The 24858-nt window shown below is 46.5% G+C and overlaps 1 protein-coding gene across 6 annotated transcripts in view; it reads left to right on the top strand.

Annotated features, from left to right (window-relative positions):
• Positions 1 to 10074: 10074 nt before the first annotated feature.
• Specc1 (sperm antigen with calponin homology and coiled-coil domains 1) overlaps positions 10075 to 24858 on the top strand; it is a 250854-nt gene continuing 236070 nt past the window's right edge. For 3 of the 6 annotated variants that reach the window (XM_060363570.1, XM_060363566.1, XM_060363571.1), the window contains exon 1: positions 10090 to 10191. The gene's annotated coding sequence lies outside the window, so the exon portion shown is untranslated. Of the gene's footprint in view, positions 10202 to 24858 lie in introns of all 6 variants that reach the window. The other 3 variants (XM_021639172.2, XM_060363568.1, XM_060363567.1) reach the window with 3 other exon arrangements.

Raw genomic sequence — 24858 nt, 5'->3', positions numbered from 1 at the left:
TTAGAGTTTATAAATTTTTAAAGCACGTGTTTGTTCTCTGAGGTTCTGGTTAATCCCATATTAACAGAGACTGACTAAAGGCTAGTGTGCTCATCCGAGCTCTCAGATGCTTGGACAGGCTCGCTCTGTCTCAGAGAGAGTCTGTAATTTAATCAGCTCTTAAAATGTGTCCATGGACTGGAATATTATTAGTTTCCACCAGAAGATATAGATAAAGGCTCTTGTTCAAAACTCTAAGGAATTCTGCTTTATTTAATGAAAAGCCTCTAGCCATGGAGACTCTGAATTTTACAAATGGGGCCTTTAGGTGGCAGCAAAGTCCTGGATCTAAATCTGAGCTGCTGAGTTTATGTTTTGGGAGGGTGGGATGGGGAACGGAGGGTGTGTGTCTATTTGTTTGTTCTCTTTGTTGTTCTTGTTGTTTTATTTGTTTGTGCTTTGAGAGAGAGTCTTACTCTGTGCACCAGGCTGGCCTTGAACTCTTGGTAATCCTCCTGCCTCAGCCTCTCTAGAGTGTTAGGAGTATGAGTATATGCTTCCTGGTCCTCTTAAAAACTGATGATGACAATGAGAGTGTATTTATGTAATAGCTGTGTGTGTATATATATTACATAATATGCATGTTACATAATATATTACATATATATGTTTTGCAAATAGATAAAATTTTGAGTCATCTTTGATGTAAGTCTTTTTTTAATTGAATCACATTACTAATGTATTACTATTTTTTGTTTCTTTTTAAAGATTTATTTCTTTATTATGTATACGATGTTCTGCCTGCATGTACACCTGCAGGCCAGAAGAGGGCACCAGATCTCATTACAGATGGTTATGAGCCACAATGTGGTTTCTGGGAATTGAACTCAGGACCTCTGGAAGAGGAGCCAGTGCTCTTAACCTCTGAGCCATCTCTCCAGCCCCCCTCCCTTTTTTGAGATGGGGTTTCTCTCTGCAGTCTTGGCTGTCTTGGACTTGCTTTGTAGACCAGGCTGATCTCGCACTCACAGAGATCTGCCTGCCTCTGCCTCTCCAGGTGCTGGTATTACAGGCATGCACCACCGCGCCCTGCTTATTGTATTCTGAGGTTTTAGTTCATTCCCATGTGGGCAGAAGTTCTTCCCTAGAGATCTTCAATGATCTAGATACGTATATACACTCCCACATCAATCGTTAATCAAGGAAGTGCCTCACAGGCTTCCCTGTGAGCTAATCCCAATTGAGAGTCCCTTCCAAAATGACTACAGCTTGGTTCTAACCAGGACGTAAATATAATATTGTTAGATATAAATATTGGTACAAATAATAAAACAATAGATTTGATAAATAAATGGATAAAAACAAGTATAAGCTCTGGTATTCTTGAGTAGAAAAATAATTTATCTGAATGACACGAAAGCCATTCGTGAGGGTTCAAAAGTGGTGTTTAGTCTTGGGTGTCCTCAGGTACATGTGTTACATGCTTTGTCCCCAGCTTGGCGCTTTTGGAAGCTGCTGGAGCCTTTGAGGGGCGGGACCCATGGAAAGCATTCCGGTCATTGAGGGGGCGTGCACCAGCCTGTTCCTCTTTTCTTTTGCTTTCTGCACTTTAGGTGAGCAATTTTACCCTTCCGTTCAGATCCAAGCAGAAACGCCAACAGATCATGAACAGACAGCCCCAAAGCAGTGAGCCGGAATCAACTTTTCTTTGTAAGTTGCTTGTCTCAGGTACTTGGCGCAATCAACGACGCACAGGCTCATCAAATAGACCACAGGACCTTCCGGCATAAGCGAGGCGGTGCGGTCCCCGACACTGCCACAAGAGGGCTCTCTAGCAAAATGAGTCACGATTTAGAATTTGCCTCGCCTTTGCGTCGTGCGGTCCAAAACTTCGGCGTGGCATAACCCTTCGACGAAGAAGACGCCACAACCTAGGGCAACAAGAGAGGGATGGTCTCCCTGCTGCAGCCCTAGAAGGGTCAGGACCCACCATGATGCGCTTGCAACAACTCCTGCATGGTCGTTGTCACCGGCCGCAAGGGTGGAGAGCCTCGATCCTGAAGCGCCTTTGAAATGTTGTTACAATTACTGGTATGTGTGTCTGAGGCTGAGTGAACTCACGGGCATCCGCCTGCCTGTGCTGGGATTAAATGAGTGTGCCCCCATCGCCCGGCCCTGGTAGTGCTTCTGATAATTCCTTGATTTGGGGCTAAATTTGACTGCTCACCGTCTTTGCTTTGAATGGGGACACTTCCAGTGTTTCACCAAGGGCTGCGATGCTGCCTGACCACACACCCAGAAACAAAACAAAAGGAAACTTTCTTTCCAACGCTCCTTCCTCTGGAGGAAATTACGAGAGAGAAAGCGTCAGACAAACTAGCAACAGGTGGGATGGCAGTAAGTGCAGAGTGTCTGGTCAGCGGCTGTCATCTAGCTCGGTGACAGTTTTAGCACACGTGGTTTAGCACACGTGGTTCTTACTGACCGACTGGAACTCAGGGCTGAGGGCGTGGGGCTAGGTGGTGGAATGGCTCCAGTTGGCTTCAAACTTGCTGGTATGGGTGGGAATGACCTTGAACTTCCGATCTTCTGGCCTCTACCTCCTAAGTGCTGAGGTTATAGGGGTGCACCCTGTGCCTAGCCTTTTAGCGACTAGCGAGATGGCTTATCAAGGTGACGCTCTTACTGCAGCGCTTGAGGACTTGACTCCCATCCCCGTGAGCGTCAGGTCACCTTGGGGTCCTCCATGCACACAGGGCACAACCACCCACACAATACGGAAGAAAGTAACAATAAAAATTCTTAAAAGACGTATGATAGCTAGATTGCTTGTCTGGCTTAGACATTTTTTTCTTCAGGTGCTGGGTGTGACGGTAAGAGCCTTTAATCCTGGTGCTCAGGAGGCAGAGGCAGGCGGATCTCTGAGTTTAGGCCAGCTTCTTCCATGTAGTGAGGACAGCCATGGATGCAAAGGGAAATTCTGACACACAAGAGCATTTTCCCCTATGTTTGTGAACTCACTTTACATTCTTGAAAGACAAATTAAGCCGGGTAGTGGTGGTAGTGATGCCTTTAATCCCAGCACTCAGGAGACTGAGGCAGGCGAATCTCTGAGTTCCAGGACAGCCAGAGCTACACTGAGAAACCCTGTCTTGGAATTTAGGCAGGGATTTAATACTGTTATTTTATCAAATAACTTTGGGGCACCAAGTTTCCCTCTCCAACAGTCCATAAAAGAAAATAACACCAATTTTCTAATGGTGAGTCAATCTTGGCTTTGTACAATCTGTTTATTCAAAACATATTTGTGGACCTACTATGTACAGCCCTTGTTCATCACACTTGGGATGAGAAAATGAAAATAAAGGGAACACAAAGGTATATGGGAGTAATGCAAAGCTCAGCAGGCTTGTCAGAGAAAGGCAAGGCTAAAGTGAAAAAGCTGTATGAGTTATGCAAGGTGCGTTCTTAATGAAAAAAAAAAAGACAGTCTGCAAGAAGACAAGAATGGTGACTATGTGAAACCATAGCATGCTTATTTACGAAGCAGAACTCCAGGGCATGCACAATAGTGCTAAGAGAGTTTCGATTTTCTAAGATGACATCAGATGTTCAAAATACATCTAAAGATAGAGAAGGCCTAGATGGCGTGATTAACAAAATATTATGCAGGGGATTCTAACCCAGGACAGAAGGGCCTAGCAGGAGAGCAGAGAGAGAGACAAGGACAAATGAGCACCAAAGAATTACAGAAGGATCAAGAGACGCCGGGGAAATTGGATTGGGTTACATCATGCTTTGGAGGACTGCATCACACTTTGAGGACTGCGTCATGTAGGAGGCACAGCTGAGTGGAAGCAGGGAAGGAACCAGACTTGTTAAACATGTGGGCCTATTTTCCCCAAGGGAAGGAAATGAGGCCTGAACCTGGCAGGCTGGAGTGGATGTTGTTTATCAAGCTGGCCATCTTTCCGCTATTCTATGGAGCCATCCTTTCGGAATCCCTCAGAATCCCGAGCATTGTCTAGGCCCTAAGCCTGCCCTTTGCCTCTCAGGGAACAGAACCCGTCCTTATGAAGGAGGTCTCATGTGCTTAGCATCCTCCGTCAATAGGATCCAACTTTATACTTGTTAAAGGGCTCCGCGGGCCTGAGACTGGGGAACTTGGCGCCGGCAGGTTTTTCCTCTCCTCTTCCCACTTCCTTGTTAAACCATTAGGTTACGTTCCTAAAGCTAGCCACCAAGGTCTTTCTCCTGTTTAGCCACTTCCTCATGCCTGACTAAAACACCGGTCCCCTTCTCCGTAAAAACCATTTTTGCAGAGACGCCTGCTGCTGTCTTTGCCTGATCTAGAGGTGGCACCCCCTAACCCCCGCCCATGCCTGTCCCTCCAAGGTAATGCTCTGTGCTGAGAACTTGGTGTCTGGGTGTGTTCTGTGCAGACTCCGAGGCTCCTTCGCTTATTGCAAATCCCTCCTCCTAGGCAGTGCTTACTCAAGTTTCATTCTTCACCTCGCATAGACGGTTTTCCTGTTGGCTGTGACATATGCAGGGCCCCCAAAGTGTCATGCTTTGGAGGCCAGCAATTAAAAGCAAGAATAAAAAAAATGAAGGCTAAAGGTTGGCATGGTGTCACATGCCTGAAATCCTAGCACTCAGGAGGCAGAGGAGGCAGAGGCAGAAGGATCTCCATAATTTTGAGGCCAGCCCGGTCTCCATAATAAGGTCAAGGCCACACAGTAAGACTTAGTCAACAAATGCATAAATTAAAATTAAGCCCTCCAATAAACAAAGAACAAACAAAGACCAAGTTAGGAATGATGGCACTCATCCAAAATTCCAGTATTTAGGAAGCTGAGGCAGGGGAATTAGGAGTTCAAAGTCAGCTTTAGCTACACAATGAGAGAGACAGTATCTCAAAAAATTCCGGACTTGGTATATAGCTCAACGGGAGAGCATTTGCCTAACATGTACAGCTCTTGGGTTTTATCCCATTTACACACACACACATACACACACACACACACACACACCTTTATTTATAAAAATATTTGGCCTCAATACCAAAAAACTCGTCACACTTCCCAGTTCCCAGGATGGGGGCTGGCCGTTTTTAGTCTCCGCACACTCCAAGTCAAGGGATCTTCTGATGGTGAAATAATGAGTCCCAATTACAACTATATCATAGTGAAAACTAATCCAATTCATCCCCAGGTTAAACTGACCTATGCTTTAAAAAATCTACTGCTTGATTCAGTTTGCTGTTGTTTGTTTGTTTTATAAATTTCAAATTGGTATTCAAGTATGGAGTGAGCAATGACTTCCTTGTTGAATAGCTGCTAGTGCCTGGTTCTAGAATTAATATTATGCTTCTGTAATAAAACAAAACAAAACGAAACAAAAACAGACCAGGTGGCTTTTGTTCTCCTTTCATATTAGAACAGGTGTGTGCTATCCTTGTCTAAAGTGTGTGTGTATGAGAGAGAGAGAGAGAGAGAGAGAGAGAGAGAGAGAGTATGTGTTTCAAAGACTCTCCTTGGGCCAGCCTTGTGGTGCACCCCTTACTCCCAGTACTCAAGAGGCAAAGGCAGGTGGACCTCTGAGTTCAAGGTCAGCCTGGTCTACATAGGAAGCTCCAGGCCAGTCAGAGCTGCATACTGAGCACCTGCTAAAACCAAAACAAGGGCCATCGAGATGGCTTGCTGCATAAATGTGCCTGGTACCAAGCCTGACAACCTGTTCGACTCCAGAGACCTACATGATGGAGGGAGAGAACCCACTCCAGCAAGTTGTTTTCTGACCCCCACCTGAATGTGCCTGGTATGCACACATACCACACATAAATAGATACACGTAAAAGCGAAAGGAGACTCCAAGAACTGGTTTTGATGAAGTCGTGCTTTCTTTCAAAGCACGCAGACAGAGCCGGGGAACTAGCCCAGTTGATACGGTTCTTGCCTTGCTGGCACAGACCCGAGCTCCATCCCCAGAACCCATATGAAGAAGTTGGGTGTGGTGGCACCTAGGATCCCAGTGCTGGGAAGGGAGAGACAGGCTGGTTCGTGAGCCTGGCTGCCAATCAGCCTGGCCTACTTGACAAGTGTCAGGCCAGTGAGAGAGATTCTGTGTGAAAAGAAAGATGGATAGCACCTGAGAAACAACACCTGAGGTTGTCCTCCAGCCTTCAAATACACACACACACACACACACACACACACACACACACACACACACATACACACACAAATGTATACCTGCACACATATGTGCTCTTCACATACAGTCATGCACACACAGTTTCCAAGTGCATTTGTGTAAAGTTAAGCAAACTGACCTTTGTAAGCCTTTAAATTTCCCTCCAGTTTCTTCAGGTCCAAACCTCTCAAAACCCAGTTCAAGCTTCAGTAATGTCTGAAGCTAGCCGCACCTCTCTCACACTCTTGTCAAAGTTCTGCTTCTTTGAAGTGCCAACTTTATCGCTCTCTCCTAGTTATTTTATTTTCATTAAAAAAAGAAAACCACATTTGTGTGTGTTGGGCACATTGGTGAATGTCTGTAATCCAGCCCTTGGGCTTTTCTTTTTTGGTGGTGAGACATGTCAGTTCCTGGGAGCACCCCCATTGTACTTTAAAGAAGATGATGGACATTGGAAAACCTCGGAGTTTTTTCAATTGTGTCATGCTAGTGCTGGGTGTGGTGGCACATGCCATTCATCCCAGCACTCAGGGAGGCAGAGGCAGGTGGATTGCTGTGACTTGGAGGCCAGCCTGGTCTGCAAAGTGAGTCCAGGACAGCCTGGGCTACAAAAAGAAACCCTGTCTCAAAAAAAAGGCAAGCTAGCTCCTGGACAAAAACTGCCCTTTCTTCAACTGCAGACAGCATGCTGTCCAAGCTGTGGACAGGCAAGACAGGGAAGAAATTGATTGCTGAGCTTTGCCAAGACAAGGTAGGCAGTCCTTCATAGTTCCTGCTTCACAAGAGTCCATCATATGCTGGGCCTGAAGGCTGAAGATGATGCCCCTACATTGCAGAGAAAATTTCAGTGACTGTCTAGGCAGCCAGCTGTCCTTTCTATAGTTTTGGAAGCTGCTTGCTCTGTACTTCCTGGAAACTCAGGTAATATTTATTCCTTCTCAAGTCTCTGATGGGGTTGAAGACTAGATAGTTATAGTCTCAACATTAAGCTTAAGTTGTTCAGGATTTAAGAAAATGTTTTTAAAAGGTATCTTTGGGTCTAAGTAGATTTTTAGGTTGATAAAGTGCAAGCTATGATAGAAAATTATTTAAGTACAGAATTCTAAACTTACCAAAATAGGACAGATAATAGAGTACTTTTTTTCTAAGTTGCCATTATGAATATAATTGTGACATGATAGCTTTTATAATAGTTTCATACTTGTTCTTATTGCTTATAATTGATTATGATAAGAGAAAGAGCCTTTTATTAGACTGAAAGGGGAAATGTAGAGAAAAATTCTTGTCCACTGTTTGGAAGTGTCAACTGTCAATAAAAAGCTGATGGCCTATTAGCTGAGGTAGGAAATAGGAGGTGGGAGTTCTGGCAGAGAGAGGTGAACTCTGGGATAGAGTCAGAAGGGAGATTTGCCCTGGAATGCAAGGAAGACAGACACATGAAACTGAGGAGAGGTAACCAGCCATTTGGCACATATAGAACAGGATAAATGTTTGAAATAAGTTACGAGTTAGTCTGGGAATAAGCCAAAGCTTATGGCTTAGGCGTTTATTCATAAATAATAAAGTCTCTGAATTGTTATTTTGGGAACAGGGGTGCAGTTACAAGTTACTGTTCGACTCACAGAAGGGCACATGGTGGACCTAATTCAACTCCATGCTTACCGCCCATTTCACTGTCTATCTGGTTGCTGTATAAGAAAAGATTGAGTGGCTTAGACAGGGAGATGATTCTCAAGGGCCTCCAGGTGTTCAAGGTCAAGGCTGACTTGGTGTCTTGTGAAAGTTTATGTCCTGGTTAATTGACAGCAATTTCTTACTATGTCCTCAATGGGGAAGTGGGCAAGAGAACTCTTTTATGAGGGCATTAATCCATTTCCTGAAGTCTGTGCCCCATCACCCCTTAAAGGCTCCACCTGGAAACACTGAACATCATTGTTAGCGATTATCTCACAACATCTGAATGGGGACATAGTCATCCTGTCCAAGCACCCTCCATTCTCACTGCTTTACCTAGAAATACTCCATGCTACCAGGAACTCCTTTCTGGATTGATCTCTTTCTCTCTCTCTCCCCCCCCCCCCGACACACACGCACACACACACTCCTTCTCTCTTCTTTTCTAGAGACAACTGCTTTGACTTCCTTCCCTCTGCGAAAGGAAACCTTCATCTCCCTTCTTTTGGCTTCGCTCATCTTATAGCACAGGGACTGCTGCCATTCTGGCCAGGATTCCTTGCCTTTTCCTTTTTATACATGCACAATCTTCTGAGCAGTCATGCAGTATTAACTTTTCCTGACTGCCCTTCAGTGGTATCCTTTTAATAAATATTTTAACAGACTGAAGTTTCCCCCATCATGAAAACAAAGCAAAACACCAGCAAAGGCGAACCCAAGACACAAACCCTCCTTCCACAGCGTTTCCACCTCTATTACCAGGGCCTCTCTTCCTCTCCCCCTCCCCTCCAAAAGAACTGGCTAAGTTTCATTCTCACTACCTCAAATATGACTCACGAGCCTGCCATGCTGCCCATGCATATTTAACAGTGTAGATGGCATTTATGTTAATAAATATAGAAAATGTTCCTCAGTGCCTGGACGAAACATCCACTCCAATGGGAGGGAGAACCATGCTCAGAGACGTGACAGTCCTGAATGTGATCTTGACCTTGTTTGACTCCAGTGCTTCAGAGAAATCCTAGGAGTGTTGGTGGAGGAGGGCTAAAGCTAGGAGGAGGTCCGGGCCATGGCTTTCAGCCCTAGCACTACAGAAGCTGACGGTGCTGGTCAGAAGCCCTCACTTTAAAAACAATGTCCCGAGAGCTTGTTTGGAGGTTCTAGCAGGGAGTACAGCTGCTTGTGTTGACGCCTGCTTCGAGACGGAGCTGCAGCCATTTTTGTATTTAACATATTCAGCTTCCATTTTGTTTGTAAGGTGATATCAAGTTAAAAAAAAAACAAAACAAACTTTTAAACTTGCTACATACCTGACAATGACAACTCCCACCAGGGGCCCCGGTTAACCTATACTAACAAACCCTGCCAGAGTCGAGCTGACCTTGTATTTCACTATGAGTCAATGGTGTCATAACTCATACGTTGCTGTCTACACACTTGGCTACTCTCTGGCTGCACTCTTGTTATCTATACACCTGGTCGCACTCAGAACGTACTTTGGAGGACCCTCACTTACCTCACCTAGATCCAAACAGCTTTAAGGTTAGCTTATAATACTTTGTCTACTTAGCCAAAAACGTAATACTGCTTTGATATAGCTAGCCAAAATGCATTACTACCCTCCCAGTGTCTTTTATTCAGTTTGGTCTGGATAAAGACTGCCCTAAGAGCAGGTAGACGTCATAGTTAGGCTCCCGAGTCCTCACTATGGCCCTGACGGATCGGCTTGGAAAAGGTGTTCAAATTAGCCATCAATACTTAGCTGAGATCCGTGTCTGAGTGGTCTGTGTGGTACCTCTCGGGCTCTAACTCTTGAATACCCTTCACCTAAACTCTATGCACAGTTTCGTTAGGAACGCACATGGAGCGGTGAAGGAGGAAGGCTTGGCAGGCAGCGGTGGCACACACATTTGATCCCAGCGCTTGGGAGGCAGAGGCAAGCGGATCACTGGTGAACTGGTGGCCAGCTTGGTCTGCAGAGCGGGTTTCAGGACACCCAGGGCTACAACAGAGAAAAGAAGAAGAGCAGTGGTTCATAAGTGCCAAGACGGACTCTCGCTCTCCCAGCGAGATGTTCCATCATCGACTGCCCATCAGTAGAGTTTGAACTGGTGAGCTGACAGGCGATGCCGCAGGAAAGAAACCGCTAGACGTGGACCGAGGCTCCTGGACTACAACTCCCAGGAAGCCACGCGCTGGCGTGCGGGCGCCCCCTGGAGGTGGCTAGTGGGAAGGCGCCGGCGGGACCGCTGGGACCTTCCCTGGAGCATCCGTGAGCGCGGAAAGCCGCGGCAGCTGCAGGCTGCGGCGGCGTGGGAGTCCGGTGCGAGTGAACCACGGCGGGTGAGTCGAGGTGCGGGCCGCTCGGTCACAGGTCTGGGGCACAAGACGCGGGTGCAGGAGTCCTGGCTCGGGGACGCGGGGTGCCCCTCTGGGAAGACTGCTGCGGTCCCGGGTACCCGGGCGGCGGGCAGCGCAGGGACCGCGCTGCAGGTGTGCACGGCAGGTGGCCGGCTCTCCCCTCCAGCCCCGGGTTTGGCGCAGCAGCCCAGCACGGGGGCTGGGTGGCTCGGCCGGCTGTGGCCCTGGGGAGATCCAGCCCCCGGGACAGGTGCGCGCGCGCCGGAGGGACTCGGGGGGCCCCGGGTGTGCGACCACACAGCCGCTGAGTCCCGGTCCTGCCCGGGCGGTCGGCGGGGCTGGGCTGCGGGTCTGCAGGACGCCTAGGAGTGCAGGGAACTGTGCGGATGCTGGTGCGTGTGCCCGCGGTGCGCAGCCTAGCGCGAGCGCAACAGTGCGGCTCTCTCTTTCCTTGATGCCCTTGGAACAACATTAGTTTCCTGTGCTTATTTTCCTTTTTCAACAAGTTTGACACTGAATGACTTAGTTTTGGTTTTGTGGGAGCTGCATATGCCGGCACGCAAGTTTATATAATAAGCAGTATTACGCTTTGGGGGAAAAAATCCCATGAAGGTGCTCTTTCTTGCCCTCTATCGGATGAATTATGTCGGACTGGTTGACACGGGTGTCCATTAGTGACTGCGGTGGCTGGAGGCGAGAGATAAAGTGTTTTTTTTGAGTGAAGTCACGACTGAACCCTTTTGATCAGTTTTTGGCTTCCTAAGATTGGGTTATCTGGTTTCAAACACTGTTATTTGGACGCTTGGGACGGAGACGGAGGGTGGGGACGGGGGATCATCAAAGCTAATACTCCTAGGAAAACGGCTTTGCATGATTAACTCAAAGCCGTCAAGTTTAGCTTTTTGATTGTTTTGAGAGAGGGTCGTGCTAACTGTCTCTGGCTGGCCGGAGCCGCCACACGCGCGGTTATTTTGTTTTCTGTAAGTGTGCTCTGTTCATACCTGTTTCCTCGGAGTTTGAAAGTCGGGGAGAGCTGCGTCCCCAACCCTCACGCTTTTGCACGGCGTGCATTGATATGACCCTGGAGGTTCCCTTCTTTAAAATCTCTGACACATTGTTATTTGGCTGGATTTTCTCGCTAGAATCCTGTAATACTAAATGATGAAATTTTGGAGCTTATGTACGGTGGCTCATGCCTGAAATGTAATCCCAGCACCCCAGGCTGAGGCGAGGGCATGAGTTGGAGGCCAGCCTGTGGCTACCGGGCAAGACCCTGCCTCAAAAAAACGATAATAACAACAAAACGGCATCCGAAGACAAACAAGCAGAAAAACCCAGGCCTCCCCCACAACAGCGGCAAAACAGTACCTAAAATGCACGTTTGGTTTGTTTGGTAGAGCCAAACACTAGCATTTTCTTTAGGGCTGCTGTGAAGTTTTCCTTCTCCCTGTAATTAGGCCTGTGCTGTTTATACTGATCCGTTCCTTGATGTCTGGCAGGAGCTGCCTGCAGACTGCCGTGGCTGCTGCTGGCCTGTTCTAGGAAGCTGACCCAGCATCCAAATACCTGGACGCTTGGGCCCGTGACCACTGACTGTTCGCAGCTGGCTTTCATAATTTTCTTACATGTATATAATGCACTTTGATCACGCCTACCCTTTTCTCTTTTTTTTTTTCATTCACCAGCCAAAAATGTATGATCTTTAATTTTCATGAAACAAGAAAATATGTTTAAAACTTTATATGATGTTCATAGTCTAAGCCTTTCACAGAGTTTAGAATAACCCAAACTTATCATATGAGAAAAATAGCACACAGAATGGAGAAAAATGAATAAATTAAGTTCAACTCAGTTATTATCCATCTCCCCAACTCATACCCAAACTTAAATGAAAGAAATTCTCAACCAATAAAAAAATTATTCAATTTAATAAGTAGGTTCCACTAGTAGCATTTGTCTCATTATCACTGATTAAGGACTGGTAGGAAAACAAAGTTGCAGCTTGTCAAGGCTGTAAAGGATGTCCCAAAATGGTGTTTCCTCCTTAAATAGCCCTGATTATACTAATGTCATTTCAGTCCATATGTTATTACCCTTTTCTCTTTTTAATTAATTAATTTTTAATTATGTAATTAATAAACTGTAATGTTTATTCACTTTGTATCCCAGCTGTAGCCCCTCCTTCATCCCCTCCCAACCTCACCCTCCCTCCCTCTTCTCCTCTCATGCCCCTCCTCCAGTCCACTGATAGGGGAGGTCCTCCTCCCCTTCCCTCTGACCCTAGCCCATCAGATGGTCTCATTAGGACTGGCTGCATTGTCCTCTTCTGTGGCCTGGTAAGGCTTTTTTTCTCTTTTTTTATTGGTCAGGCTTAGTTATGATTGCTTCTTTTCTGAATCCTTTCAAAGAATTGGATTTTGGACTTATTGATCAATGTGACTGATCTGTACCTTCCTATGTTACTAGTTTCTGTTACTAAACTTTGTGATTCTTTCTACTTATTGGAATTTATTGTGTTCACTCTCTGGTATATTTTTAATTGAAAGTGTGAACTCTTTATTAATCATTTGGCCGTTGTGCTAAGCAGGTCCAAGATGTCCAGTTTTGTCATGTGACCTGAGCTGTATTTTTACCTTAACCCTTGGGATAGCATTGCTGTTACTGGCATGGTCTTCTAAGTTGGTGTTCATCACAGTTAGCAAGGCTGATGTTATCTACCTGTCTGTCATCCTCCACAGTCTCCATCCTGGTTTCCGTCACAGACCATCATCTTGGGACCATTTTCCTTCTCCTTTAAAAAGGACACTTTTTAAAATCTCATTCAGTCATGATAAGCTGTGTTGACAATATCTGAGAATACCTTTATTTTCTCTGCATTCTTGGATTTGGATTTTCCCATGTTTCTTTCTTAAACTAATTTTGGAGGGGTGTGTGAGTGTTGCCATTTTTTTTGTAGATGGGAGATTTGAGGATTTCTAGTCTGCCAGATTGCTAAAAGGAAAGTAGAGATAAACAGATACCATTTTGTAGTGTTATGAACCGGGAGTTTGGTGAGTAGCCATGGCTGTCCTGGACTTGCCTTGTACACCAGGCTGCCTGGAACTCACAGAAATTCACCTGCCTCTGCCCCCAAGTCCTGGGATCAAAGGCGTGCGCCACCACACCTGGGTGCTATTGGGTACTGTTTTCAGACACCTGCTTTGCCAGCGTTTATTAACGCTGTTGCCCAACCAATCTCTAGCACGCAGCCATCTTGAAAACCGAAACAGGAAGCACATCAGCCCTCCCTGAGCCGACACAGCTGTTCCTCTGTGTGTCCGTGACTGGATTCTAGGTGCTCTGTGTGGTATTTCACGTGATATGGTTCTTAGGGATTATTTTATGTAGCATGATTTCCTAAAGATGCCGTGTTGAACCAGGTGTCTGTCACAGAGTTCTTCCTATTAAAGTCTGAATCATCATCATCATTCTGTGTATGCCACACTGTGCTTCTCTATTGTTCTAGTCTCGTGTGAGTGGATGCGTGCCGCATTCACGTTAGCACTGTAAATGACCATGGGTCATATCCCTTCATAACCTGTTTTCAATTCTTTTGAAAAATGAATATACATAGAAGCTGGAATTACTTTATTTTTTTTAAAGTTTTTGATAGTTTGTTTCTTTTACATTCCCATTAGCCACATAGTCCTCCCTCTCTCTTGATAGAGCCGTCTTGACAGATACTTTTGTCTCTATATAGACAGCTTTTGTCTTACATTTTATTTATTTCTTGTGTGTATGTGTTTACTTTACAATTCATAACAGTAGCAAAATAACAGGTATGAAGTAGCAACGAAATAATTTTATGGTTTTTGGTCACCACAGCATGAAGATCTGTAAACAGTCACAGCATTTGGAAGGTTGAGAACCGCTGGTGTGTGTGCGTGCGTGTGTGTATGTATGTATGTGCGCGCACGCTCGGGCACACATGTGGCAATCAGCGGACCATAGTCATGGTCAGTTACCTGCTTCTGTTATGTAGGTCCTGGAGATGTACCTCAGGGCAGCAGGGGCAGCAGGCTGTGGTAGGTGCCTTTCTGCACTGGGGCTTCTCACTGGCCTCTGCTTTCATCCACCAATAGTTGTTTGACTATGGATAAGTTGGGTCTTACGGTTCTTCTGTCGCTTATTCTTATTCATTGCCAGTCTCCACCCCTTGTTCTCCCTGCCTGCTTTTTACTTGATTGAGGTTTTGTTTGTTTGTTTGCTTCATTTTGAGACCGAGTCTCACTATGTCAAGGAACTCACCGAGACCCGTAAGGACTGGGAATTAAAGTGCACACTGCTACACCCGGCTGGTTTGAGTTTTTATTCCATTTTTATCTGACTCCAGACTTGAAAGCTAAATAGATTTCTCCACTCTGTACATGGTTAGGCACCCATAGATTTTGTGGCAACTGCTCGCTGAGATGCAAGCAGAGATGCATGTAAACTGTAAGTATGTAGTTCAGTGAGTTTTAGTCATCAGGACCAGCCCTCAAAATCAGAAGCAATTTAGCTTATGCTCTAGAACCTTCTTCATTCCATCAGCATTTTGGGGTAAAGGAGGCATAGCTTCCTTCTGCACCTCAGCAGCAGCCGGAGGAATTCTGGACTTTCAGGGGCCTATCTCAGGTCGAAATCAGCATTCGTGGCTCTGATACTGAAAAATAATTTCAGGATCAGCCCTGGATAGTTTGTTAAAGATATTTTAACATAGGCTTAGGCATGGGTAATAAAGTCAGCCACACCCAGGTGTGGGTGGGGCTTCAGGGAGGAGAGAGCCCAGATCACTGTTTTTCCAAGTCGTCTTGGGATTATGGTGGGTTTGAAGTTACTGTCCTGTCACCACGTGGTTCCTGAGGGACACCTGACAGGATTGCAGTTTGATAAGGTTAAAATCTTGCCCGTGGGGGTGCAGGAAGGCGGCTTGTCTTCACACAAACAAGGCACAGTCCTGTTTGAGAGCCCGGCCTAGCGTCCTGTACGTTCAGGCCTCAGCCTTTGGCAGCATTTGCCACAGCGTTGTTGTTTGTGCTGGGATTCTGGCTTTCCACTGTTGACAGGTTTTCATCGGCCTCCAAGATGACAGGCTCCTTCCTCCTCTTGCAGCCCGCTCAGTGCAGCTTATCCAGAAGGATAGCCGATGTTTTGATTGCTAATACGGTGATTGAGTTTTGCCAGCATTTCTGCTCTTCCTTAGCAGAAACAGATAGTCTGTGCCCTTCCCCACCTGGCTGCTTCCCACCAGCAACACGTCGGTGCGATTTCTCCGTGTTCTTTAGAGAGGATGAGGTAGGTTTGTTTTCACTCTGTTGCTATATTGTCTTTCCCTAGAGAGACACTTATTCACCCTAGCTAGGGCACCAATGATGGACCAAAGCATGATTCCCCCTGAGTCCACCTTGAGGCATCAATGAGTTTATTGGGGTAACTTACAGTGAGGGGTTCCTTTCAGGAGTGTAGGTGACCCCAAAGCAGCTGGACCACTCTAAGCTCTGCCCTGTTATGGATGATGGCCTCATGGATGCTGCTTAATGGATCCCTGCTTTCAATGCTCTTCCCCTTCAAAATCACTGCAGCTTGAGGAGGGCGGGAAGGAGTAACAGGTGGACTCCCCAGTGAGGACCCGTGACCCTCCCTTCCTCCATCTAAACAGCGTGCTGGCATCTCCATTACTGTTACCACAGACCTGGCTATCCCTGCACTATTTTGCTCAGGTGTTGCCATGGCTACCAAGCCATGTTGTTCTCTGTTCCAATATGGCAGGCAGGTGAGCACATTGTGAGCAGAGGAAAAAGGCCTGCTACATATGTGTACACATCCATAAAATAATTAGCCACCCTCCCATGATTGACTTGGGTTGTTTACGGGTTCGGACCATTCCAGGTAGCATTGCGGTGAACATTCCAGTACCTGCCTTCGGTTGGATGAGTACATGCATTTCTGCGTGAAATGGATGGATCTGGGAGTAGGCCTCCCTGTTGTGGTTATGCCAGCAACCCCCACCATCTTCATCTCTCACTATGCTGAAAAACAGTAAATGTACGTGGTCTGGCAGTTTTACGGGCAGCGGTGGGCCAGACACTCACGCTTTTCTGATAGCCCTGGCTGAGCCAACCGGGTTCTTTATTTCCATTCTTTAAACAACAACAACAACAAATATTTGTGACAGTTTATCTACCTGTGCGGCTGTGTGTGGGGAGGTCAGAGGACAACTTGTGGGGGTCAGTTCTCGTCTACCATTGTTGTCCTTGGGATCAAACTCAGGCGGTCAGGCCTAGTGGCCAGTGCCTTTACCCATTAAGCCGTATTATTGCCAGCCCTCATTAAAGACAGCAACAACAAACTATTTGTGTTTTGTTTTATGTCTATGGGTGTTTTGGATGCATGCATGTCTCTGCACCACATGCACACTTGGTGCCCATGGAAGCCAGAAGCAGGCGTTGGCTCCAGGGGACTGGAGTTAGAGATGGTTGCGAGTCACCTCGTGGGGTCTGGGAGTGTACCTTAGTCCCTGGAAGAGCAGTTGGTGCTCTTAACTGTTGAGCCATCTCTCTAGCCCTTGAGCCGGAAGATGGAAGATCAAGCAGAACATGTCAGTATATACTGAGCTGAGCTGAAGCTTCAGGAACAGTGGGAGTCCTCTGCCTTTTTGGCCCTTGACACGCTCACTGAAGGGTCAGGTGATGGTGAGGTTGAGGTAGGGGAGTTGTTTGAGCCCAGGAATTCAAGGCCAGTATGAGCCACATACATTTTCCTGTCCCCCAAATTCAAAGCAGCAGCGACAAAAATACAAAACAACAGAAATCCCCAAACACATGTAGATACACAACCAGACAAATCAAAAACAGAGCAGAAAACCAACAGTATGTGCTGGGAATGTAGCTCAGTTTAGAGGACTGTCTGGCAAGTGGGAAGCCTTGGGTTCCACCCTAGTGTGGGAGATAAACAACCCCAAAGAAATTGTGGTAACTCTGAGTGTTTGTACTCTCGTTTTTGAGACTTTTTTCCTCCATCTGATGAGAAGCCCTAAGTTTCTAAGTTTATTAGTGATATAAACAGTTTAGCTCTTAAATCCTGCTGAGACCCTCTTTGAAACACTATCAAAGGGTCCTTGCTTTCAGATGGTTATATTGTTAACAGTAGTGTTTAAACCTCATTACTGTTGCTTTTCAGAGTTCCTTTGCTTTTTATACATTTGCCTGTGACTTGACCTGTTCTATCACAACACGCACGCATGCGCGCGGGCACACACACACACACACACACACACACACACACACACACACGAGTTTTCATTGGCCTCTTCCTCTTCATTCTGCTCATTTTCTTGTGTGTTTGAAATAGCCTTTCCTTGAACTTTGGATTTCTCAGTAGCTGCTGACTGTGCTTGCTGAGATAAATTATCTTGGCTTCCCCTAACGGTATATACATATCTAAAGCAGGGCTCAAGTGATCATCTGGGTTTGTGGTGACAAAGAGAATACTCTTAGGTTTCCGGATGGGGACTCTGGTAACCCGTGTGAGCTGTGAAAGACCCAGTCTGGGCATTGCCTTCCTTGCCTTCCTTTCACGCTGAGGCCGTTTCTGTCGTGGATTTTGGCTGCTGCCGGCCGGACTTGCGTGGAATCTTGTTCTTCACGCCTTGGTACCTACCGTCCCTGTCAGATTCTGTTACAAAGTGGAGAACACAGACCCAAGGTGTGTGTGTTGAGCAAGAGCTTGCAAGAATTGAAGCACAGACCCAAGTTGTCTCGGGGAGGAATTCAAGCAAGAGCGTCTCCTCTTTGAACTTGATGAGTTTTGCTTCCTTGCCTGTCCCGTGTGCTGGAGCCTCCTCTCGGTATTGCTGGGTTGTTAGATGCTGTGGAGTGAGCTCTTGCTTGGGGTGTACCGTGGGCTGCGGTGACTCAGGCTACGGGGGAAGGTTCCAGCACTCCTAGCCATCCCAGCTGCTGTTTCCTCGTGACTGGGTGGTTGGGTTCTGTCCTTGCCTCTCTTTCTGCATATTTGGAGCCAGGGCGGTGCGAGTGTTTTCCAGTGCCTGACAGCCTCCTCCCGAGCTCACTGTGTGGTTTGGTGGTTTGCCTAGATGGTCTGCTTCTGAGTACTCCTGACATTGCTGGAATACCTGAGGCATTTAAGTTGGCCCCTGGCGCTGTTTCCTGTCTTCTAGGATTATTATTGATTGTTTTTTAAAAAATAATACTTGTTATTCCAGGTGATGTGAAGCCACTTGAAAGGCAGAAATATATGCTTAGTCCATCGTCTTGGTCCAGTCTTTCATCTTGAGTTTATTTCTCCTGGGAGCCAAGGCCACCCGGAGGGTTGGTGATTCACTCACCACAGCTCACAGGACTCTGCATGGCCATACTCAAGCTCAGTAAGAGAAACATTAAAAGGGAAGCCGTGTCTGAGGGAGACCAGGGCCCATTTTCCAAGAGTCTTCGCCCCACAGGTCGTGTACGATGTGCTTAACTCCCCAGCGGGGGCTGTGAAATGGTGTCCACCCCCGAAGCTCACTACACACTCAGTTTTAAGGGAGGGTTTTTCTGGGGATGGGCCACAAAGGCTCCTGTCCCCCACATAACGCACTCCACCCCAGAGGAAAGTTGTATGTCCAGTACAGACCCTTGCCACTGCCATGGTGCAATGTACCTTTAGTCACTGGGAAGCAGAAGCAGCTGGCTCTCTGAGTTTGAGGCCAACCTGGGCTGCAGAGTGAGTTCCAGGACAGTCAAAGGCTACACAGAGAGACCTTGTCTTGAAAAACCAAAAAGGCCCTGAAACAAAAACACTTTTATTAGATAGGATGGCGAGAACTCAGTCCCACGTGCCATCCAAGAGTCAACTTTGCCTTTTATTTCTTAATTTGCATACAGTGTAACAAATTTCCTTATGTTGTTTTATATAGAACTTTGGTCAAAGCTCCCTCCACCCTGCGCCCCTGTCCTAGATTAAACTCTGCTGTCTCCTTATCTCCCTTCGACTTTGATGCCATATTTGTCCTCTAACTCTTGTAACCTCTTCTTTCCCCCCTTCTTCTGGACTCCTTAATAATTTCCTGGTGTTCACCACCCTCCACCCATTCCCAGTACCTATAGAAAAATGGAGAGCTAGGACTCATATGTGAAAGAGAACACATATATGAACACATATATGTCTTTCTGTGCCTGAGTTCCCTCACGTAGCATATTCTCTAGTTCCATCCATTTACCTGCGTGTTTTAAAGTTTCATTTTCCTTCGCAGCTGAATAAAAGTGCACTGCGAACCACGTTTTCATTACCCAGTTGTCAGCTGGTGGACACCTAGGCTGATTCCATTAGAGCAGCAAAGACGTGCAAATGTCTCTGTGGTAGGGTAGAGAGTCCTTGGGGTGTATACCCAGGAGGCATAGCTGGGTTGTACGGTAGGTTCTATTTGTAGTTTTAAAAACACTTTATTGTATGTGCATGTGGGTTTTGCCTGCGTGTATTTCTGTGCACCGTGTTCGTGGCTGGTGATTGTATAGGCCAGAAGGGAGTTTTGGATCGCCTGGAACTGGAATTACAGATGCATGCATTGAACTGAACCCTGGTCCTTTGGGAGAGTAACCAGTGTTCTTAACCACTGAGCCTAAAAACTCCAGCCCCTGTTTTTTGTTTGGTTGGTTGGTTTGTGGTAACTCTCCACACTGATTTGCATAGTGGATGCACCAGCTTGCATTCCTACTAACAGAAGAAAGGAAGGACTCCCATCTTCCTACAGCCTCAGCATCCTTTGCTGTCATTTCTTTTCTATGTTGATTTTTCTGCAAAAATTCTCTCCTATTTTCTTCAAAGAAACATGGACACAGGACACTTGGGAATGGCTTCTGGCACACTCGCTTCGGCAGCAGTATACTGAAAATTGGAAACGACTTCTGGCAGATGATCAAGTGTTTTTCATCCCAAGAAGAGAAAATAATTTGTGACTATTTAGGTGTAAACATTAATACTTACAAATATTAGGGCCTGTGCATAGGTCTGTGGTAGACTATTTACCTCTCCTGTGTGAGGTCCTGTGTTTGATCCCCAGCACAAAAAAAAAAAAAAAAAAAAAAAAAAAAAAAAAGCAAAACAAGACACAAACTATAATAATTAAAGAACGATTTCTTGACTTGGGAAAAAATTCCCTAGTATGCATGCAGAGCGGGGCGGAGCCAGGGTTTAAAATGATCTCCCCCTTTCTTCTCTACTGTCTCTTCAGGAGCATCACCCAGCATAGCAGTCTGAAGCTTTGGTCACCTCTTTTCCACAGTTTGATTGCCCCCAACCCCATCATGGTCTCTACCTGTCCACACTCTGGCCCTGTCTCTGGTCACGTGACGTCTCCTCTTCCCTTCTGTGGTGTATTAGACCTCTCATGTCTGAGTTTGGTTGCTCTCCACACTGGGGATCCTTGAGGACTGGGCAGCAGGTCATACCCGTTGAGGGCTGGGCTGAGCAACTGAGGCTTTCCCTGTGGCCTGGGGTGTATGGAGAAGGAACATCCAGAACCAGCAGCATGCTTGGCAGAGCTGGCACTGGCCTGGGTCAGGGCCTTGGGGGAGCCGTGACTTCAGATCCGGAGAACCCAGCTCTTCCCACCATATGGAGCTGTGGTTATCAGTGCCAAGGCTGCTTTATCTTCAGTCCGCAATGTTGTTGGGATGCTCTGTGCAACATTGTTTGTTCGGCTTTCACTGACTTGGTCCATTGATGATGTCTCTGCTGACCTTGTCCCACGTAAGATGTTGCATTTTTTTCCCCCCTGTGCCCAAGATCTTGCACCTTAACACGCTTGCTTGGCATAAAACATGCCTTGTATAAGACCTCCGGATCCCAAACTTACCTGTCTCTTTATCTTCTGATCCCCTGGTTCTCACAGGACCCTGTGACTGCTGGTCCAGGTCACATAGCTAGTGACACGCCCTGTGTCTTTTTGGCTAACAGTTGGTGCTTACTGATGTCAATTGATAGACGAGCTAGAAGGAAGCAGGAAGCAGTGCCCTCCCGTCCTGTCCCTCGTTCACCATACACCTGATTTTTATTTTGTGCTCAGGATGGTGATTTAAAGCTCAAAGCTGACACTGTCTGCGTAGGTTGTCTGGGTTCTGTCTGCAGCAGGTGGTATAATTAAATGTTTGTGTTTGAAAGGCTCTTTGAGGTCATATAACTTAAGTATGGGCTTAGCTTGTCAAATCATAATTTTTACAAATCAGCATATATTAATTGTACAAAATAGTGGTTTTTCTCCTCCTTCACTCTCACCATTTCTCTTTTGAGGCAGGGGCTTGATATGTTATCCTTGCTAGCCTGGAACTTGCTATGGAGACCAGGCTGGCTTTGAACTCACAGCCTCTCATACTAGTGATGAGTAAAATAGAAAGAAACATTTTGTAAGCTGCTGAACATTTCCCCTTCGTTTACTGCTTCATGTGCTTATGTGCTTACTCTCTCGAGTTCAAACCTGTTTTCTTCGTTTCCTTACCCGCTTCCATGTGGGTGTTCATCCTTCCGATTTACACTTTTGAGTTCTTTATGCCTGACATGCAGGATGCACAATAGTGCTGGGAAACTGTATAGCCTTGCCTGGAAGTCTAAAACAAAAGGGCCCTTTCTCTCACTCTGTACCAGAGTCAACTCAGAATGGATCCAAAGTCCTAAAGTAACCTCATACAAGGACTGTACGTGGAGAGGACCTAAAAATCCCTGCTCAGATGTAGTCCAGAGACTCAGTCTCCAAGTGGGTTCTCTAGTAAGAGGAGCAGGGGCTGTCTCTGACGTGAACTCAGTGGCAGGCTCTCTGATCACCTCCCCCTGGTGGGTGCAGCCTTACCAGGCCACAGAGAAAGACAATGCAGCCAGTCCTGATGAGATCTGATAGGCTAGGGTCAGAGTGAAGGAGAAGAGGACCTCCTTTATCAGTGGACTAGGCGAGGGGTATGGGGGAGAAGAGGGAGGAAGAATGGGGTTGGGAGGAGACGAGGGAGGGGGCCACAGCCTGCATACAAAGTGAATAAATTGTAATAAATAAATAAATAAATAAATAAATTCCTAAAGTAAGACCTGAAACTTCTTTTTTAATTTGCCTTCCATGTGTTGGGAGGTAATACCATCCAGGCCTCCCATGACTTTCTGAACAGGACTATTAACAGTCCAAGGATTTACAAATGGATATCCATCGAATTAAAAAGTTTAGCTAGGCTTTCTGGCACATGCTTTTAATCAGTGGGAGGCAAAGGCAAGCAGATCTCTGTGAGTTCAAGGCCAGGCTGTTCTACGCAGCAAGTGCTTGGACAGCCAGGGCTACATAGAGAGATTCTGTGGATAAAGGGAGAATCCCCTTCCCCACCCCAACCCAAAAGTTTCTGCATAGCAAAAGAATTAACAGAGTGAAGAGTCATCCTACAGGATAGGAGGAAATCTTTGCCCTCTGACCTTTGATGGGATTAATATCAACTTGACTTCCTGTCTCACTGTTCAGTTGCAGTCTCTGTCCCCAGGGATTTCAGACTGCAGACGTGGCAAACAGAATGAATTGTACTCTCCATGGGAAAGCTGAATGAGTCATATTCTCGGTCTTAGCAGTTTTCCGTTTTCCCTCTCTCTCTCTCTTTTTTTTTCTGGTCCTTTCATTCATTGATTCATATGCTTATTTGTTTCATTTTTTCCATCTGCCTCTTCCTTATTCCCATCCAGCTGACATTCTAATGTGTTTCATGTGTACATTTTTGTTGCATATATACTTTAAAAGGTACTATTTTATGTGCATGTATTTTTGTTGTTGTTATTGTTGTTTTATTTTTTTGAGACGCTGAGCGAAACTCACACCATCCTCTTGGGGATTTGTGTGAGAATCGCTGTGGGATTTTGACACAAGAGCAGTGTTGCCTTGTCATGACATATACCTGCAGCTCACCCCTCTGTGTCCATAGGTTGACCTCAAAGGTTCAACCAACTGTGGAAGAAAAACAAAAATCAACCGCCCCCCAAAACACAAAAACCAAAACCTTAAGACATCCTACCTGAGCTGGGCTCAGTGGCGCACACCTGTACTCTCAGCACTTAGGGAGGCAGAGTCAGGCGGATCTCTGGGAGTTCGAGGCCAGCCTGGTCTACAAAGCGAGTACAGGACAGCCAGGGATACTCAGAGAAACCCTGTCTCTGGGGAAGGCGAGGAAGACATTCTGTCTGTACTAAGAATGTACAGCTGTTTCCACTTATCTTTATTCCTTAAACACAACACTGTCTCTACAGCGATGCCTTGTACCAGGGGCAATCAGTAATCTGACACCATTTTACACGAGGATTTGAGCATCTGTGAACTTGGCGTGTGTGCGGTGGGGCAGCCGGGGTGGGGTGTCCCCCGTGGGTACTGAGGGACAACTGTGTGAATGCAGCCGGTTGCCACATTGTTTTCCAGGTGGCCTGCACCATGCTACCTGCCCGGGAGAACACACTAGGATTTTTTTTCTCCTCTTCTGTTGCTAAGGTCAGGGCTATATTTAGTTTGAGCAACCCTTACCTGAGCTGCTTTCCATGTTGGCGTATTTGCATATATGGGAGCTTTCTTGAAGACAGGAGCTAAGTCTTGAAGTTCATGTATGTTTCATGTGTACCTTGTTTTCATCACCCACAAGTGGTTTTCTATATTCTCCCCCCCCCACCCCCGGGTTGGTTTTTTGAGACAGGGTTTCTCTGTGTAGCCTTGGCTGTTCTGGACTCGCTTTGTAGACCAGGCTATCCTCGAACTCCCAGAGACCCACCTGCCTCTGCCTTCCTGAGTGCTGGCATTACAGGCATGTGTCACTGCACCTGGCAAGTTTTCTATGTTCTTAGTGTGTCTGTGTTTTGACTGTGATGTGCCACATAAGGTCAGGGTTGGGATTTTCCATGAATGGTATCATGTCAGTACTCAGAGAGAGAGAGAGAGAGAGAGAGAGAGAGAGAAGAAAGTTTGGATATTGTACTAGGGATGCCTAAACCCTATAATACTCTGCTAATAAATACACAGTAAATACCCACCATGTGGCAGGTGCTGAGATTAACACAGAGGATAAGACACAAAGGCTCTTAAGCTTAACGTCTGGGTCAGGAAACAGATGAGAGAGCAGTTAGTTACAAAGAGGATGAGAAGCCAGGCCAGGGTGAGCACAAGGCCAGGAAGGTAGGAGCTGGGAGCAGGCCATGCCAGATAACGCTTCCCAGAAGCTGCTCTGTGGGGCGGCGTTGGCAGGACACGGCGAGGCCTTTCTTGTACTTCACTTGCAGGGTCCAGTGTGGCTGGGTCCATCCTTCTCAGCTCTTCTCCAGCCTTGCAATTAGTCACTGTTAAATTCCCTCTACTGAACCGCTTCCTCTGAACAGGGTTCAAGAGGACAGCATTGGATGCTGCCTGATGTAGATAAAAACTTTCCCTGTGTGTTCACCGTTCATGTGGAGCACAGACACTGACGTGACTATAACCTGTGTTCATGCAATGCTTGAGAGCTCAGAGTTCCTCAGGGTTTGTGGTCTTGGGGGGGTGGGGATTGGGATGGATGCAAAGGGGACAGTGAGTTGTCAAAAAGCAGGGGTGTGATAGACAGTCCTGACACGGGATCCTGACCTTTACATGTTTGAGCT

The sequence above is a fragment of the Meriones unguiculatus genome, chromosome 11 (genome assembly GCF_030254825.1).
Source record: "Meriones unguiculatus strain TT.TT164.6M chromosome 11, Bangor_MerUng_6.1, whole genome shotgun sequence".
NCBI lineage: Eukaryota > Metazoa > Chordata > Mammalia > Rodentia > Muridae > Meriones > Meriones unguiculatus.
Note: the sequence above shows the minus strand (reverse complement) of the source record. Positions and strands in the feature narration are given on the sequence as shown.